Here is a 15,660-nt window from a genome sequence, read left to right on the forward strand (position 1 = left end):
AAGTCAGTTTTTTAAAGTAGTGATGAATGAATGAATGAATTAATTAATCTACTCCCTGAGATACACAGCCAACTATTTTAAGTTTTTTATTCAGTGATTTTAGGAATTAATTATGCAGTTTGTCCATAGGATAGTGTGTACTTAAATATTTGCCTTTTCTAGAATGTTCAAGTGTCTTAGTTTTACAAATTTTTCTCTAGTCCAAACTTCACATTATAAGGATACTGGTTTTCGTCCATTTTATATTTAATTATCAAATTTTTTTCCTTTGTAAGTATATGTCTTTATTTTTGCTTTGTTTAAGTTCCCTGGACGTTCCTATCTGGAAAGGTAAAGTCTTTTTCAGTTTTTAAATTTTATTTTTGTCTTTATTTTTTCTTTATCTTGTCTATTATTCTGCAATTAGTAATCAGTCTGAGGAGGACAAAGGGTCATTGAAAGACTGTCTGTGATTTTATCATTCTATTTGGTTATGCTCGTTGGTAATCTAGGATACAAATGTGTTGTTATTATAAAATATATACTAAGTGGCACAAAATATTTTAATGAAGTTAATATTCCCCACCTGACTTCTACTTTTCCACTTCTATTTTTTATTTTGTGGAGAACAGTATCACCTCAGTCCCTGTCATGTTTATATATGGAATAATCTCTTTCAATAATTTGTTGTACTTCTACCTGTAAAGCTTGCTTTAGTGTTTAAAAATCACAGCTTCACTTTTTAAAAACAAGTTGAACCTCTCAGTATTATCATTATGCTAATATCAATATAACAGTGTTGCTTTTCTCATGATCAGTAGATCAATTACCATCCACTTTTTAAAAAAATTTTCTGTAACTTATTTGCTAGAGAGTATTGAACAGAGAAGAATGATGAAGCGTCTTTTTTATTTTATGGACTCAACTGCATATTTCATTTCTGTATCCTGCTTTGTAGCCTTATAAAAGACAGGTACTTTCAAATTGTCATGATATTGTTTCTAGTTGCACATGGGGAATATGAGGTTTTCTTACCAAAATGTGCAGTACTTTCTTTTAATGTGCATACTTTGCCACCTAATGATATTAGAAATTTATTATTACTTATCTTTACGGAAATGATTTCTTTTAGACAGGTTTTATTAAAGTATTGCCATTTTTTTTGGGAGGGTTAAATGAAGTCTAAAAATTAAACTGAGAAGTTAATTTCTTATTCATTAATATTTCTTTTTTTTTTTTTCCGACACCGAACTGCCTCATTAATATTTCTTAAAATATGTTTGTATTTCTTTTGGTTAAAAGGTACATTTTAAGAGAATAATATTTAGTTCATCTTTTTCCTTGCAAAACCACACCAACCTTAAATTTGCCATAGATGTTCATCATAAATTGGCTTGCATCCCAGAACTATAATTCCACTTACTATAGCATTTCATTTCATTTTGAAGAAGATGCTAACAAGTTTAGAAAATTTGGAGATTTTTTCCCCTCCTCACCTTAGTGATATGGTTGAATAACGATTAATATGGTTCAGGGACATATCACAGGTAGAGTGTAAACAGTATTTCAGCTATTTAGTGTCCTTCTTTAAATGTTAAATAAACTTAGTTTTACCCTTAATTTTACTTTTAAGGAGTTAGCTGTTAATAGTATATTGTATATATAACACCCATTTTAATATCACTTACTTAAAAATCTTAGTCTGCAATATTGACATTAATTCCCAAGGCAGTTAAGTGTATCATATAGCTATTGTTTAACTTTTCCTATCCTGGGCTCTTGTGTTTATCATTTTTAAAGCCATGTGTCCTTAGTCATGCTCATTTCTGAATAGCTAAGTATTAATTATTTTGCATCATAATTTCATATGCAGTGTTGTAATCTATTCTCAGAAAATGATGAATATAATAGTGATCTTAAGTCTTTGAAAACATATACATCACTTTGTATATGCTAATAAAATACAGTATAGTTTAGAAGATGTGAGAAGGATTTTGGGAGTTATATTGCCTGCATTTAGGTTTCAACTGTGTTCTTATTTGGTTTATAACTCTAGGTAAATAACTTAGTCGTTGAGTATCTTTGTTTTTTCCTTATAAAATAGAGATAATAAGATAGGTAGCTCCTATCTTATGCTGTTTTGAGTACAAAATGAGATAATATATGTAAGATCCAGGATACTGACTGATAGAAGATGAAAATACAATATGGAAAGTCTAATCTCTTAGAATCTATTTCTACTGTACTGTTTTTAGATCTGTTGAGTTTTCCTAGCTTTCCTTTCTTTCCTTTTTATCCTGCCTACCACCAGTTTGATCAGTTAGGTGTGTTGACTCAATGATAAATGGTTGTGTGGTCATTCTTCCTTATACTTTTGGCATTAGGTTAGTGTAAGTGTTTGTATTCTAATTGTTGAAATCAAGATTTAGTTTATCTCTGAGGAAAACAACTATGGTTTTCTAATATTTTGAAATATAGTAGCAGATAAAAAGTTTTGTCCTAGTGATTTCCCCTTTTTTCTCTTAAAACTGTGGGAAAATGATAGATAAGAATTTGAGGAACAATGTGGAGAAAAAAAGGGGAAGGGGCATGGTAGGCTAATTCTCCACTTATTTATTTAATGACAGATTTGATTCTCAAAGGAGGATATGATATGTTCTTTCCATTCAGCAGCTATTAACAGCCTAATGCCTTCTCCATGAATTTGTTGCTTTCCCTTATTTATCTCCTTGCTCTAGTTCTGTGCTCTGGTATTCTTATAAGAGACTCTTATCCCACCCAGTGGTATGGATATGGAGCTTATATTTTCTTGAAGATTTAGGACTACAAAAGAAGGGTTTATATTTCTTCTACCTGTAACTATTGTTCAGTTGCTCAGTCGTGTCCAACTCTGCAACCCCATGAACTGCAGCACACCAGGCTTCTTCACCAATTCCTGGAGCTTGCTCAGATTCATGTCCATTGAGTCGGTGATGCCATCCAACCGTCTCATCCTCTGTTGCCCGTCTTCTGCCCTCAATCTTCGCAGCATCAGGGTCTTTTCCAGTGAGTTGACTCTTCGCATGAGGTGGCCAAAGTATCGGAGCTTCGGCTTCAGCATCAGTCCTTCTAATGAATATTCATGGTTGATTTCCTTTAGGGTTGACTGGTTTGATCTCCTTGCCATCCAGTGGACTCTCAAGAGTCATCTCCAGCACCACAGTTTGAAAGCATCAGTTCTTCAGTGCTCAGCCTTCTTTATGGTCCAACTCTCACATCCGTATATGACTGCTGGAAAAACTATAGCTTTGACTATACGGACCTTTGTTGACTAAGTGATGTCTCTGCTTATCTTCTGTCATTTTGTTGTGTTCACTTCTTCCTTGACTTTTCTTCCCTTTCTTTATGTAACAAAGAAATTCCTTCCATTACCACACAGAGGGCAATATTTTCCACATTTACAGGCTCTTGGGAGGGATCAGGGGTTTCACCTTCTTCCCTAGTTTATCAAGGATTTTATTCTACCCGAAGAGTTCAAATAAATGCAGATGGAGTTTTTACCCAAAGGAATTCTGGTTAAATTAGAATTTCTCTACTTCAGTATATTTGTATTTGTTTATTAGGTTTTACTTGTTTGTTTATTTTGGTATTTTAAAGGATAAGAAAATTAAGACGTAAACTTAAGGGAGGTAGTAAGGTTTGCTTAGTAGGTTCTAAACTGTACTCTATCATGTATTAGTTGTATTACATTTCACAAGGGACTTAACCTCTCTAAGCCATAGTTTCCTCACGTGTAAATTAAAAAATATAATACCTATTTTGTAGGGCTGTTGTGTGGAGCAAATGAGATAAGGTGTTAAAGGGCTTAGAGCAATACTGGGCACATAATAAGGTCTTGATAAATGCTGACTGCTCTCGGTCTGTCACCACCACCTCCTCCTAGTGCTACCGCCACACCCACTGCAATTAGATTGTCATCTTCTTTAAAGGGAAAAGTGTCTGGCAAATGCTTTAATCATCTACTCTTTGATACCAGCAAAATATGTGTGCCAAATAGTCTTAGATTATGATATATTGAGAACATATAGTACCCATTTGGAAAATCTAAGTTGTATAGTCTTTCTGGCTTGTTACTTGATGTTTATTAAAGTCTTTTAGTTCATCATGTATATTGTAGAAATTTTAATTGAGTATTAAATGAATGTCAGAAATCATCCAGGTAAATGTTGGTTTTCTTTTTTCTTTCTTCCTTCCTTCTTCCTTTTCTCTCCCTCCTCTTTCTTTTCCCTCCTCCCTCTCCTCCTCCTCTTCTTTTTTAATCTAGTTAAAAATTACTATCTTGAAGAGGGAGGCTTATTTGTGTTATGTAGATAGAGGCCACTTTCCAGGCAGTTGTCTTTTCAAAAATATTATAAATGATATGGAAATACTTTGTGTAAAGTATGAGAATGTACATATAGATTTTAGCATTGATTAAAAGTTGGCATTCCAATTCTTATTTATATTTACTTTTCATTAGTTGAAGGAAATGGAAACTATATTAACTTTCCAATGTGTGCTGTTATCCCTTTTAGTCATGAGGTAGTATCTTATTTTTCAGTATTTTTAATTCATTTAACAAATATTGTTGAGTTCATTATGGGTACATGATAAGTTTGACATTGTGAAAAATTCTAGGATATATCAGACATGATTTCTGCTCTGAGTAGTACACTTATGTTAGAATACTGGACTTCCCCAATGGTTTAGTGGGTAAAGAATCTACCTGCAATGCAGGAGATACAGGCAGACACAGGGGGTTCGAATCCTGGGTTGAGAAGGTTCCCCTGGAGGAGGAAATGGCAACCCAGCCCAGCATCCTTGCCTAAAAAATCCCATGAACAGAAGAGCCTATTGACTAAAGTTTGTGGAGTTGCAAGTGTTGGACATAACTAAGCACACACGCCACAGCACCATGAATACACTACTAGCATAAGTTAGTAACTATTAGACAAAGTAGAAAATGAGAAGAACTATAAGAAAGCAGATACAGTGTAATGTTGGAGTTCAAAGGAAGTGATGAAGAAGTGGAATTAATTTCGAGCATATTGCCAGACATGAGATTAAGCGTTTATATTAATTCATTTCACAACAGCCCTATGGTGTGTAGGTAAATTATCACCAAATAATATTTGGAAATAATACTTAAATCCAGAACTGTCTGAATTCAAACTGTGTATTTATTCTACTCTCTGAAAGAGATCTAGGTAAGCTTAGAAGTTTTTCAGGAACTGCAGCTGAAAATAGTTAGAATTTTGTCATGTAAAAGTAAAGAACAACTTTCCTGTTATAGAACATGAGCAGAGGAGGAATTAGGGGAAAGCAATAGAGCATACATAGCTAATAATCAGTATTGAAGCTTAGGTGCAGAATCGGTTACAGGAGAGGGAATAGTGGAAATGACATTATTTTGTTCTTTTTTATGACTGAGTATTATTCCACTGTCTGTATACTATTACCATGTCTTCTTTATCCATTTCGCTATTGATGGACATTTAGGTTGCTTCCATGTCTTGGTTATTGCAAATAGTCCTGCAGTGAACATACTGAGTGAAGTAAATCAGACACAGAAAGTCAAATATCATAATATCACTTATATGTGGAATCTAAAGAAAGGATACAAATGACTTATTTACAAGGCAGAAGTAGACTCACAGATGTAAAAGACAAACTGATGATTACTGGGGAATCAGGGGGAGAAGGATAAATTTGGAGATTGTGACTGGCATGTACATACCACTCTATATAAAATAGGTAAATAGTAAGAACCTACTGTATAGCACAGGGATCCCTACTGAGCACGCAGTAATGGCCTGTATGAGAAAGGAAGCAAGAAGAAAAAGTGTGTGTGTGTGTATATACATATATAACTGATTCACTTTGCTGTACGCCTGAAACTGACACAACATTATAAATCAACTATATTCCAATTTGAAAAAAAAGCGGGGGGTATAGTGGAAAGTAAGGTAGAAAAACTTTGGAATTAGATTGCTTCAGTTTGAAGAATTTGAACACTGACACTCTTATGACTTCCTTTCATTTTTTATTAGCACCGTTTCATATATTTATTTATTGAAAAAGGCTATAGACCCCTACAGCTAATGTACATATGTTGCTATCTATCTATCTACCTATCTTTTCTGGCTCTTAGTTGTGGCATGAGGGATTTTCCATTTTCGCTGAGGCCTGTGGGATCTTTAGTTGCAGCATATGGGATTTAGTTCCCTGACCAGGGACTGAACTTGGCCCTCTGCATTGGGAGCACAGAGTCTTAGCCACTGGACCACAGGGAAGTCCCTTCACTATTTTATAGTTTGGAGGTAAGGCATCTTTGCTTTTATTTCATATTTCTTAGTAGAATATTTAGGGAGTGCAGTGAAGGAAGGAATGAATCATAGAATTTTATAGAAAAAAAAAAAAAACAACAGATATCACCTCCTGCAACATCCTTGTTTTACAGACAAAGAAATGGAAGCCCCAGAGGATTATAATGTACTGAAGTCATGGCGTATAATGAATTAGATTTATATTTAAAGGTAGGAACAAAGATATTAAGAATAATTTAAACTTTTTGATCAGGATAAAAGAGAATTTTAAAAACAAGTCAGAAGGGTCAAGAAAATGTTATTGTTCCCACAAAAAGTTAATCAGATTTAAAGCAGGCATGCTGCCATCTGCTTTACTGGCTTATCTGGAAAGTTAATATACATACAGTTTGATAGGAGTTTTCATTCACTGATTATTTCAGGAACAAATCTAGGAAGAATATGTAAAGTTTTAAAAATTCAGTCTTGTGTTATGGCGACCTCTTTGATAATTTATAAGTTTCTTCTCTGTATATATGTTATATAGCATGGAGGAGGAGAAGCAGTACAAAAAAAAACAACCAAAAAAAATGCTACTTTTATGTTGTTTACAGCTGTTTATTTTGTTTACTTTTAAAATTGATTAATTTTTTTAATCCAAAAGATGTAGTAGGTGATCAAAAATAGGTATCAGAACAGAAAAGGATGAAAAAAGAAAATGTCAAATGATGGAGAAATGCCAGGAATAAGAGTACAAAGCAGCATAGGAGGAGATATGAGAGAGAGTAATATATTCTATATTCATAGATATTTGGCTTACAGCTGCTGCTTTTTTCAAACTGTGTAGGATGCAGTATTGGATTTGAAAGTCACTGTAAAGGAGGAAATTTGCCATCAAGCTTCTTTAGATATTAATCTGAATTCATTGACTAGATAGACTTATGATGAGATATCTAAAAGGATGTCCATTAAGTTCAGTTATTTTCTGTTTCACGAGGCTTGTCAACATTATAAAATATTTAACAGGGTTAATATTAGAATAGGTGGTCTGAAAAGCTCAATTTTCCAAAAACTTCGTAGTGTGAGTTTCAGGCTTGTAATTTATTGTTTCTATTGAAATATTAAACTCTATGTATTAAGAACATAATATGACCTTCTGCCACCTAGTGTTAATATTTGAATTACTTTTTTAAAAGTTTCCAGGAGATGCCTGTGTTAAGTACTGGTAATTTTACAGCATTCCAGTTAAGTTTCATATTATACAGAAGCTTTGTTTTATCTCTGGTTTTGGTGTGATTCTTTTATGTGGTGTTTAGGTAATAAATGATAGTGAATTTAACAAATTAGAAATTCCTTCAATTGTACAACTGCTTTATGTCTTATCTGAAAACATTTCTTTAAGTTCTCTTTCCCCTGAGATTTAGGAAATTTAGGAAATTGTATTAATGAATGGGCAAGACGATACAACTGACTAAAGTGTGGTTGTTCAAATCCTCTTTCCACATGCCCCTAAAAGGTTTTTAAGCTAATAAAAACACTTTTAGAGGAACAGACTCATAAATGCAGTGGTTTCTCTAATTGAAATGATTATTATTAAGTTGTCTTTCTTAAAGACTCATCAGGTGAAGGGGCTCTTTGCAGGTTGGGTCATGGCAGCAGCTAGGCATCTCTTTATATTTTTTACCAGCAGATCTTTCAGATGTATGCAACCAGGACAGGGGTAAAAATTGGTGCTCTTCTCCACACTGTAATCCCTACTGAAGCTTTGTCATTGCTGTTCCAGAGCTCTGAATGTTCACTAGTTTTTCATAACTGCAGATACTCCAGTTGTCACTTGGTCTTGAAATGTATAATCCTGACTGTCAGGATCCTGCATTTATCTTTCTCATTAAGTTGTTTATATTAAAGATAATTAAGTCTTTAAGATCTTAATACTAGACATATAATGTACTTATAAATGAGATGCCAGTAGTAGGTTTTTGTTAGTGATTTTAAGTCACAAATTTAATAGCCAAGTTACCCTGGGGTGCCCTAGGTGAAAAGCCTGTTTCAAAAAGTAATTCCAAGGTTTGTGCTTGTTGATCCCATTATTCCAAATGACAAATCTGGCACTTTTAGAAAGACATTGAACTCCGTTTAAATATACTGTCTCCCTGCTCTATCTTGAACATTACAGAGGTTCCAAATAATAAAAATTTCATGAGATTAGAAATACTTGATCCCTATGTTCTCTTCAGGTACTGTCTGCAAAGAAGACAAAAGTGATTTTATTTTATTTTTGAGTTTTAGTCCTTTAGTATAAATACTAATAAAAGTCATTTCCTGAAAAAGTAAAGAATGACAGCAGTAACACTAAATGACGGGAAAGTAGCATGTTTTAAGTTGAAATTATAATTCAGAAGGATATATTCTTATTATTTTTCACCAGTAAAATAGAAGGAATAGAAGGAAAAAATACTATCAAAACTATGATTTAAAATTTTTTTAATGAATTACTATTTGATATCCATGATAGCCTTGGGCAGCAAGGGTCAGCTGTACGTCCCTTCCTGACAGGTAACATGAACAAGAAATAAACCTCTCTTAGATTAAACCACTGTAATTTTGGGATTATTCATTACTACTGCAAAACTTGAGCCTGTCCTCATTGACAATGAAGCCGTCAGTCCCTTTACTTACAAATGTGTTTTTAACCACCACATTGTCTCTTAGTTATTTTGTCATTTGATTTTCCATGACTTTATGTTGATTAAATTAGAACAATGTAAATCATCACTTGTGATTCTTCTAATGCATGTTGAATATGTTATTCATCTTTCCAGTTTAGCTCCTATAGGTCTCTGAGCCACTTTATAAATTGCTACTGGAAAAAATAACAGTGAGTTAACTGAGTAAATGTGCCTTCACTAATGCTATTATGTAATTTCAGAGCACTCTGTGATTTCAAAGCACAACATCTAATTTGATTGTTGACCACAGTCCTGGGAGATAAGTGTGCAGATTTTATTGTTTAATTTATTATTTTATTTTATTATTAGCACATCCATTTTTACAGATGGGGAAACTGCAGCAAAGTCATTTGCTTTAGGCCATATGTCTGAAAGGCAGCAGAATTGAGGTGTCACTTTCTGGGTGATCCTTCAACTGTTTTTCCTTTTTTTCTCTTTAGGATCAATGATATGTCCAGCCATGGGTGGGGAGGGAAGGAAGGAGTTTTCAGTTACTTTATCTTTTTATTCCTGAGCATTTCTACCAAGATAAAAAATTATACAAAGCAAATAAATGTATTACATTCTACCTTCCAAGTTGCTGGTTGGTAAGGCACCTATGCCTAATTTGTGCATGTTTGCTTAGTCACTTCAGTTGTGTCCAACTCTGTGCGACCCTATGGACCGTAGCCCACTAGGCTCCTCTGTCCATGGGATTCTTCAGGCAAGAATACTGGAGTGGATTGCCATGCCTTCTTCAGGGGATCTGCCTAACCTAGGGATTGAATCCACGTCTCTTAGGTCTCCTGCATTGGCAGGCACGTTCTTTACCACTAGCACCCCTTGGAAAGTTTAGTAGCTTTTAAAATTTCCCAATGTGCACGTGTGGGAAAGGAAAGAAAGACTAAGTGTTACATGTTTTAGAACAAGGGTAAATCCATGTGGAACTGTGTCTTTTAGAATAGTGATTTTTCCAGGTTTAATTATAAACTATCCATGATATAATCACATACTACTGTAGCTGCAAATTTAATTGAAATGACCATTATATGTACAACTGTGGGGAAGAATTCCTTAGAAGAAATGGAGTAGCTCTCATAGTCAAAAGAGTCTGAAAGGCAGTAGTTGGGTGCAATCTAAAAATGACAGAATGATCTCTGTTTGTTTCTAAGGCAAGCCATTCAATATCACAGTAATGCAAGTCTATGCCCCAACCACTGATGTTGAAGAAGCTAAGGTTGAACAGTTCTATGAAGACCTACAAGACCTTCTAGAGCTAACACCCAAATAAGATGTCCTTTTCATTATAGGGGACTGGAATACAGAAGTAGGAAGTCAAGAGATTGGAGCAAGGCAAGTTTGTCTTTGGAGTACAAAATGAATCAGGGCCAAAGCTAATAGAGTTTTGCCAAGAGAACACACTTGTCACAGCAAACACCCTCTTCCAACAACACAAGAGAAGACTCTACACATGGACATCACCAGATGGTCAATACCAAAATCAGATGGAATATATTCTTTGCAGCCAAAGAGGGCAAAGCTCTATACAGTCAGCAAAAGCAAGAGTAGGAGCTGACTGTGGCTCAGATCATGAACTCCTTATTGCAGATTTCAGACTAAACTTGAAGAAGGTAGGGAAAACCACTAGGCCACTAAGGTATGACCTAAATTGTATCCCTTCTGATTGTACAGTGGAAGTGACAAATAGATTCAGGGATTAGATCTGATAGAGTACCTGAAGAATTATGGATGGAGGTTCGGGGACATTATACAGGTGGCGGTGATCAAAAGTATCCCCAAGAAAAAGGAAATCAGAGAGGCAAAATGGCTGTCTGAGGAGGCCTTAGAAATAGCTAAGGAAAGAGGAGGAGCGAAAGGCAAAGGAGAAAAGAAAAGATATACCCATCTGAATGCAGAGTTCCAAAAAAGAGCAAGGAGAGATAGGAAAGCCTTCCTAAGAAAATAGTGTAAAGAAATAGAGGGAAACAATAGGAAACAATGGGAAAGACAAGAGATCTCTTCAAGAGGATTAGAGATACCAAGGGAACATTTCATGCAAAGATGGGCACAATAAAGGACGGAAACAGTTTGGACCTAACAAAAGCAGAAGATATTAAGAAGAGGTGGCAAGAATACACTGAAAAACGATACAAAAAAGATCATCACAACCCAGATAACCACGATGGTGTGATCATTCACCTAGAGCCAGACATCTTGGAATGTGAAGTCAAGTGGGCCTTAGGAAGCATCACTATGAACAAAGCTAGTGGAGGTTATGGAATTCCAGTTGAGCTATTTCAAATTCTAAAAGATAATGCTGTTAAAGTGCTGCACTCAATATGCCAGCAAAGATGGAAAACTCAGCAGTGGTTACAGGACTGGAAAAGACCAATTTTCATTCCAATCCCAAAGAAAGGAAATGCCAAAGAATGTTCAGACTACTACACAATTGTACTCATTTCATACGATAGCAGAGTCATGCTCAAAATTCTCCAAGTCAGGCTTCAACAGTACGTGAACTGAGAACAGATCAGAATGACTATCATTGAAAAGTCTTTAAATAATAAATGCTGGAGAGGATGTGGAGAAAAGGGAACCCTCCTACACTGTTGGTGGGAATTGGTGGGAATGTACGTTGGTGCAGCCACTGTGGAAAATAATATGGAGGTTCCTTAAAAAACTGAAAATAGTGTTGCCATATAATCCAGCAACCCCACTCCTATGCATATATCTGAAAAAGATGAAATGCTAATTTGAAAAGATACATATACCCCAGTGTTCATAGAAACATTTTTTTGTTAGCCAAGACAACCCATCAGCAGGTTTAAGAAGATGTGATGTGTGCAAGCATGTGCATGCGTGCTCACACACACACACACACAATGGGATATTAATCAGCCATAAAAAGAAGGAAATATTGCCATCTGCAGCCACATGGGTGGACCTTGAGAATGTCGTTCTAAGCTAAGTAAGTCAGAAAAAGATATTATCTGGTATCACTTATATGTGAAGTCTAAAAAATAATACAAATGAACTTATTTATAAAACAGAAACAGACTCAAAGACATAGAAAACCATACTTGTGGTTACCAAAGGGGACTGGGAGTGGGGAAAGGATCAGTTAAGGCTATGGGATTAGCAGATACAAGCTACTATATTTAAAGAGATAAGCAATAAGGATTTACTATGTAACACAGGAAACAATATTCAATATCTTATATTACACTATAATGGAAAATAATATGAAAATTATATGTAGCTTAATCACTTTACTGAACACCTGAAATTAACACAATCTTGTAAATCAACCATTCTTCAATAAAAAAAAGAAATTGCTTCAGTTCTGTCACTCAGTCATGTCTGACTCTTTATGACCCCATGGACTGCAGCACGCCAGGCTTCTCTTCCATCACCAACTCCCACTTTACTCAAACTCATGTCCATTGAGTTGGTGATGCCATCCAACCATCTCATCCTCTGTCGTTTCCTTCTCTTCTCGCCTTCAATCTTTCCCAGCATCAGGGTCTTTTCCGGTGAGTCAGTTCTTTGCATTAGGTGGCCAAAGTATTGGAGTTTCAGCTTCAGCACCAGTCCTTCCAATGAATATTCAGGACTGATTTCCTTTAGGATTGACTGGTTGGATCTCCCTGCAGTCCAAAGGGCTCTCAAAAGTCTTCTCCAAAACCACAGAACTGAAATTAACACAGTATTGTAAATCAACCATGTTTCAATAAAAAGTTTCTTAGAAAAAGATAATGAATTTAATGAAGTATTATCTTCTAGTCATGCTTGATTCCATGGGAAATTACTTGTTTATCAGAAAAGGTATGTTTTAAATGTTCAATTTTAAAATGGATAGAAATGTAAACAGTAGAGTGTATTAGAAAATTTGTTTAGTCGTTAAAGTGTCATAAATCATTTATGTGAGAAGTATTCAGCTTCACCTTTTTTGTCACTCAGTATATAAAGTTTTCCTTTCTCTTTCTTATTTATGACATTATTTAATTAGTATACCTTGTTGAGATTGTTTTCATTGTGTTCAGCCAACCAGTGAGTTGGCTCTTCGCATCACGTGGCGACAGCATAGGAGTTTCAGCTTAATAAGCTTGCATATACCTAGAAAGTAGCCCCAAAGTATATCAAGCAAAGTAATCTATAAAAATACCTGTAATATCTGTCTAGGTAATTCTCTTTAAGTAAGTTAGGCAATTTGTAGATAACCAGTTAACTTATAAATTATGACTTTTTATGAAAACTAAAATAATGAGGTTTAAAATTTTTAAACTTCTATTGTAGAAAAAAAGATAGGCAATCTCATATTCTTTTATCCTATGGTGTATGTTTGAAGTTAAACTTCCATAAATATTCATGATCATGGGACTTCCCTGGTGGTCCAGTGGTTAAGAATCCACCTGCCGATGCAGGGGACATAGGTTCAATCTTTGGTCCAGAAACTATAATCTTACATGCCACTGGGCAGCTTAGCCCATGCTCTAGAGCCCATCCTCTGCAACAGAAGCCACAACAGTGAGAAACCTGTGCACCAGTCCCTGCTCACCACAACCAGAGAAAGCCCGTGCACTGCAGCGAAGACCACGTGCAGCCAAAAATAAATAAATAAGTAATTTCAAAAGTATTCATGATCAGTTAGTTATTCCCTTGCCTTCAGTTGTGCTACCTACACCACCCAGATGCCTGACAGCAGTATAGGAATAATCTTTCTAAAAGAGTATTTTATCATGTCTCTTCATGCTTAACATCTTTTAATTAGTTTTCCACCATTTATATAAATAAAGATGCCTCTTGATCAAACTGAAAGAGGAGAGTGAAGTGAAAAAGCTGGCTTAAAAAATTCAACATTCAAAAAATGAAGATCATGGCATCTGGTCCCATCACTTTATGGCAAATAGATGGGGAAACAATGGAAACAGTGACAGACTTTATTTTTGTGGGCTCCAAAATCACTACAGATGGTGACTGCAGCCACAAAATTAAAAGACGCTTGTTCCTTGGAAGAAAAGCTATGACAGACGCAGACAGCATATTAAAAAGCAGAAACATTACTTTGCTGACAGGGGTCTGTCTAGTCAAAGCTATGGTTTTTCCAGTAGTCATGTGTAGATGTGAGAGTTGGACTGTAAAAGAAAGCTGAGTGCCAAAGAATAGATGCTTTTGAACTGTGGTGTTGGAGAAGACTCTTGAGAGTCCCTTGGACTGCAAGGAGATCCAGTCAGCTCATCCTAAAGGAAATCAGTCCTGAATATTCATCGGAAGGACTGACGCTGAAGCTGAAACTCCAGTACTTTGGCCACCTGATGCGAAGAACTGACTCACTGGAAAAGACCCTGATGCTGGGAAAGACTGAAGGTGAGAGGAGAAGAGGACGACAGAGGATGAGATGGTTGGATGGCATCACCGACTCGATAGACATGAGATTGAGTAAGCTCTGGGAGGTGGTGATGGAAAGGAAACCTGGCGTGCTGCAGTTCATGGGGTCATTAAGAGTTAGACACAACTGAGCAACTGAACTGAACTGATGTGTGGATGTGAGAGTTGGACCATAAAGAAAGCTGAGTGCCAAAGAAGCAATACTTTTGAACTGTGGTGTTGAAGAAGACTCCTGAGAGTCCCTTGGACTGCAGGGAGATCAAACCAGTCAATCCTAAAGGAAATCATTTCTGAATATTCATTGAAGGACTGATGCTGAAGCTAAAGCTCCAATACTTTGGCTGGCTACCTGATGAAAAGAACTGTCTCATTGGAAAAGACCCTGATGCTGGGAAAGATTGAAGACAGGAGGAGCAGGGAACAACAGAGGATGAGATGGTTGGATGGCATCACCAACTAGATAGACATGAGTTTGACCAAGCTCGAGAAATTGGTGATGGACAGGGAAGCCTGGCATGCTGCAGCCATGGGGTTGCAAAGAGTCGGACAGGACTGAGCAAACTGAACTGATACAAAAGTACCACTGATACAGTTTCAGTTTACATTGACTTTTGAATAACCCAGAGGTTAGGTGTCCCAAACCTTTAGGAGTCAAAAATCCTTGAGTAACTTTACAGTTCACACTCTGTATCAAAGGTTTCTAATCTGTAGATTCAAGTAACTGCAGCTGGTGTAATACTGTAAGATGCATTTATTGAAAAAAAAAAATCCACATATAAATGGACCTGTGCATTTCAAACCCATGTTGTTCAAAGTCAGCTGTACTTCTTGTAAGGTTATAGTCACTTGCTTTCCAAGGTAAACAGAATTACAGTCTTAGTCCACCTGCAACAGAGTTAATAGCTTAGGATTCTTGATTGGATATATCTGGGAAGGGTTGTCAGACTTGGGAATACTCTTCTTGATGGATATCTTTTGTTTGCTCTTTTAAATCCATTCTTTTTCCTTCTCTACTCTGTTCTATACCATGGGATACTGACTTGTATGAATTACCTTAGTGGCTCCTGTACCTTTTGGTTTCTAGGTTGAAGTGGGGGTTGGCAGTGGGCAGCCTCTGCAGGAAATTAGCAGGAGGGAAGACAAAGGTATTTATTGCCATATGGGTTGGCATATGCTGGCTCTGTCTGTCAATATAAAGTCACCAGTGTTTTAAGACAATCCTTTCTTAAACTATTCTCTTTTTTGGGTTCTTAGAGCCACAC

General features: G+C 35.9%; 1 protein-coding gene across 3 annotated transcripts in view; it reads left to right on the top strand.

Annotated features, from left to right (window-relative positions):
• MNAT1 (MNAT1 component of CDK activating kinase) overlaps nt 1-15,660 on the top strand; it is a 198,824-nt gene that overhangs the window by 157,098 nt on the left and 26,066 nt on the right. The gene's annotated exons all lie outside the window — the stretch shown is intronic.

This window comes from Cervus canadensis, chromosome 6, assembly GCF_019320065.1.
Source record: "Cervus canadensis isolate Bull #8, Minnesota chromosome 6, ASM1932006v1, whole genome shotgun sequence".
Classification (NCBI taxonomy): Eukaryota; Metazoa; Chordata; class Mammalia; order Artiodactyla; family Cervidae; genus Cervus; species Cervus canadensis.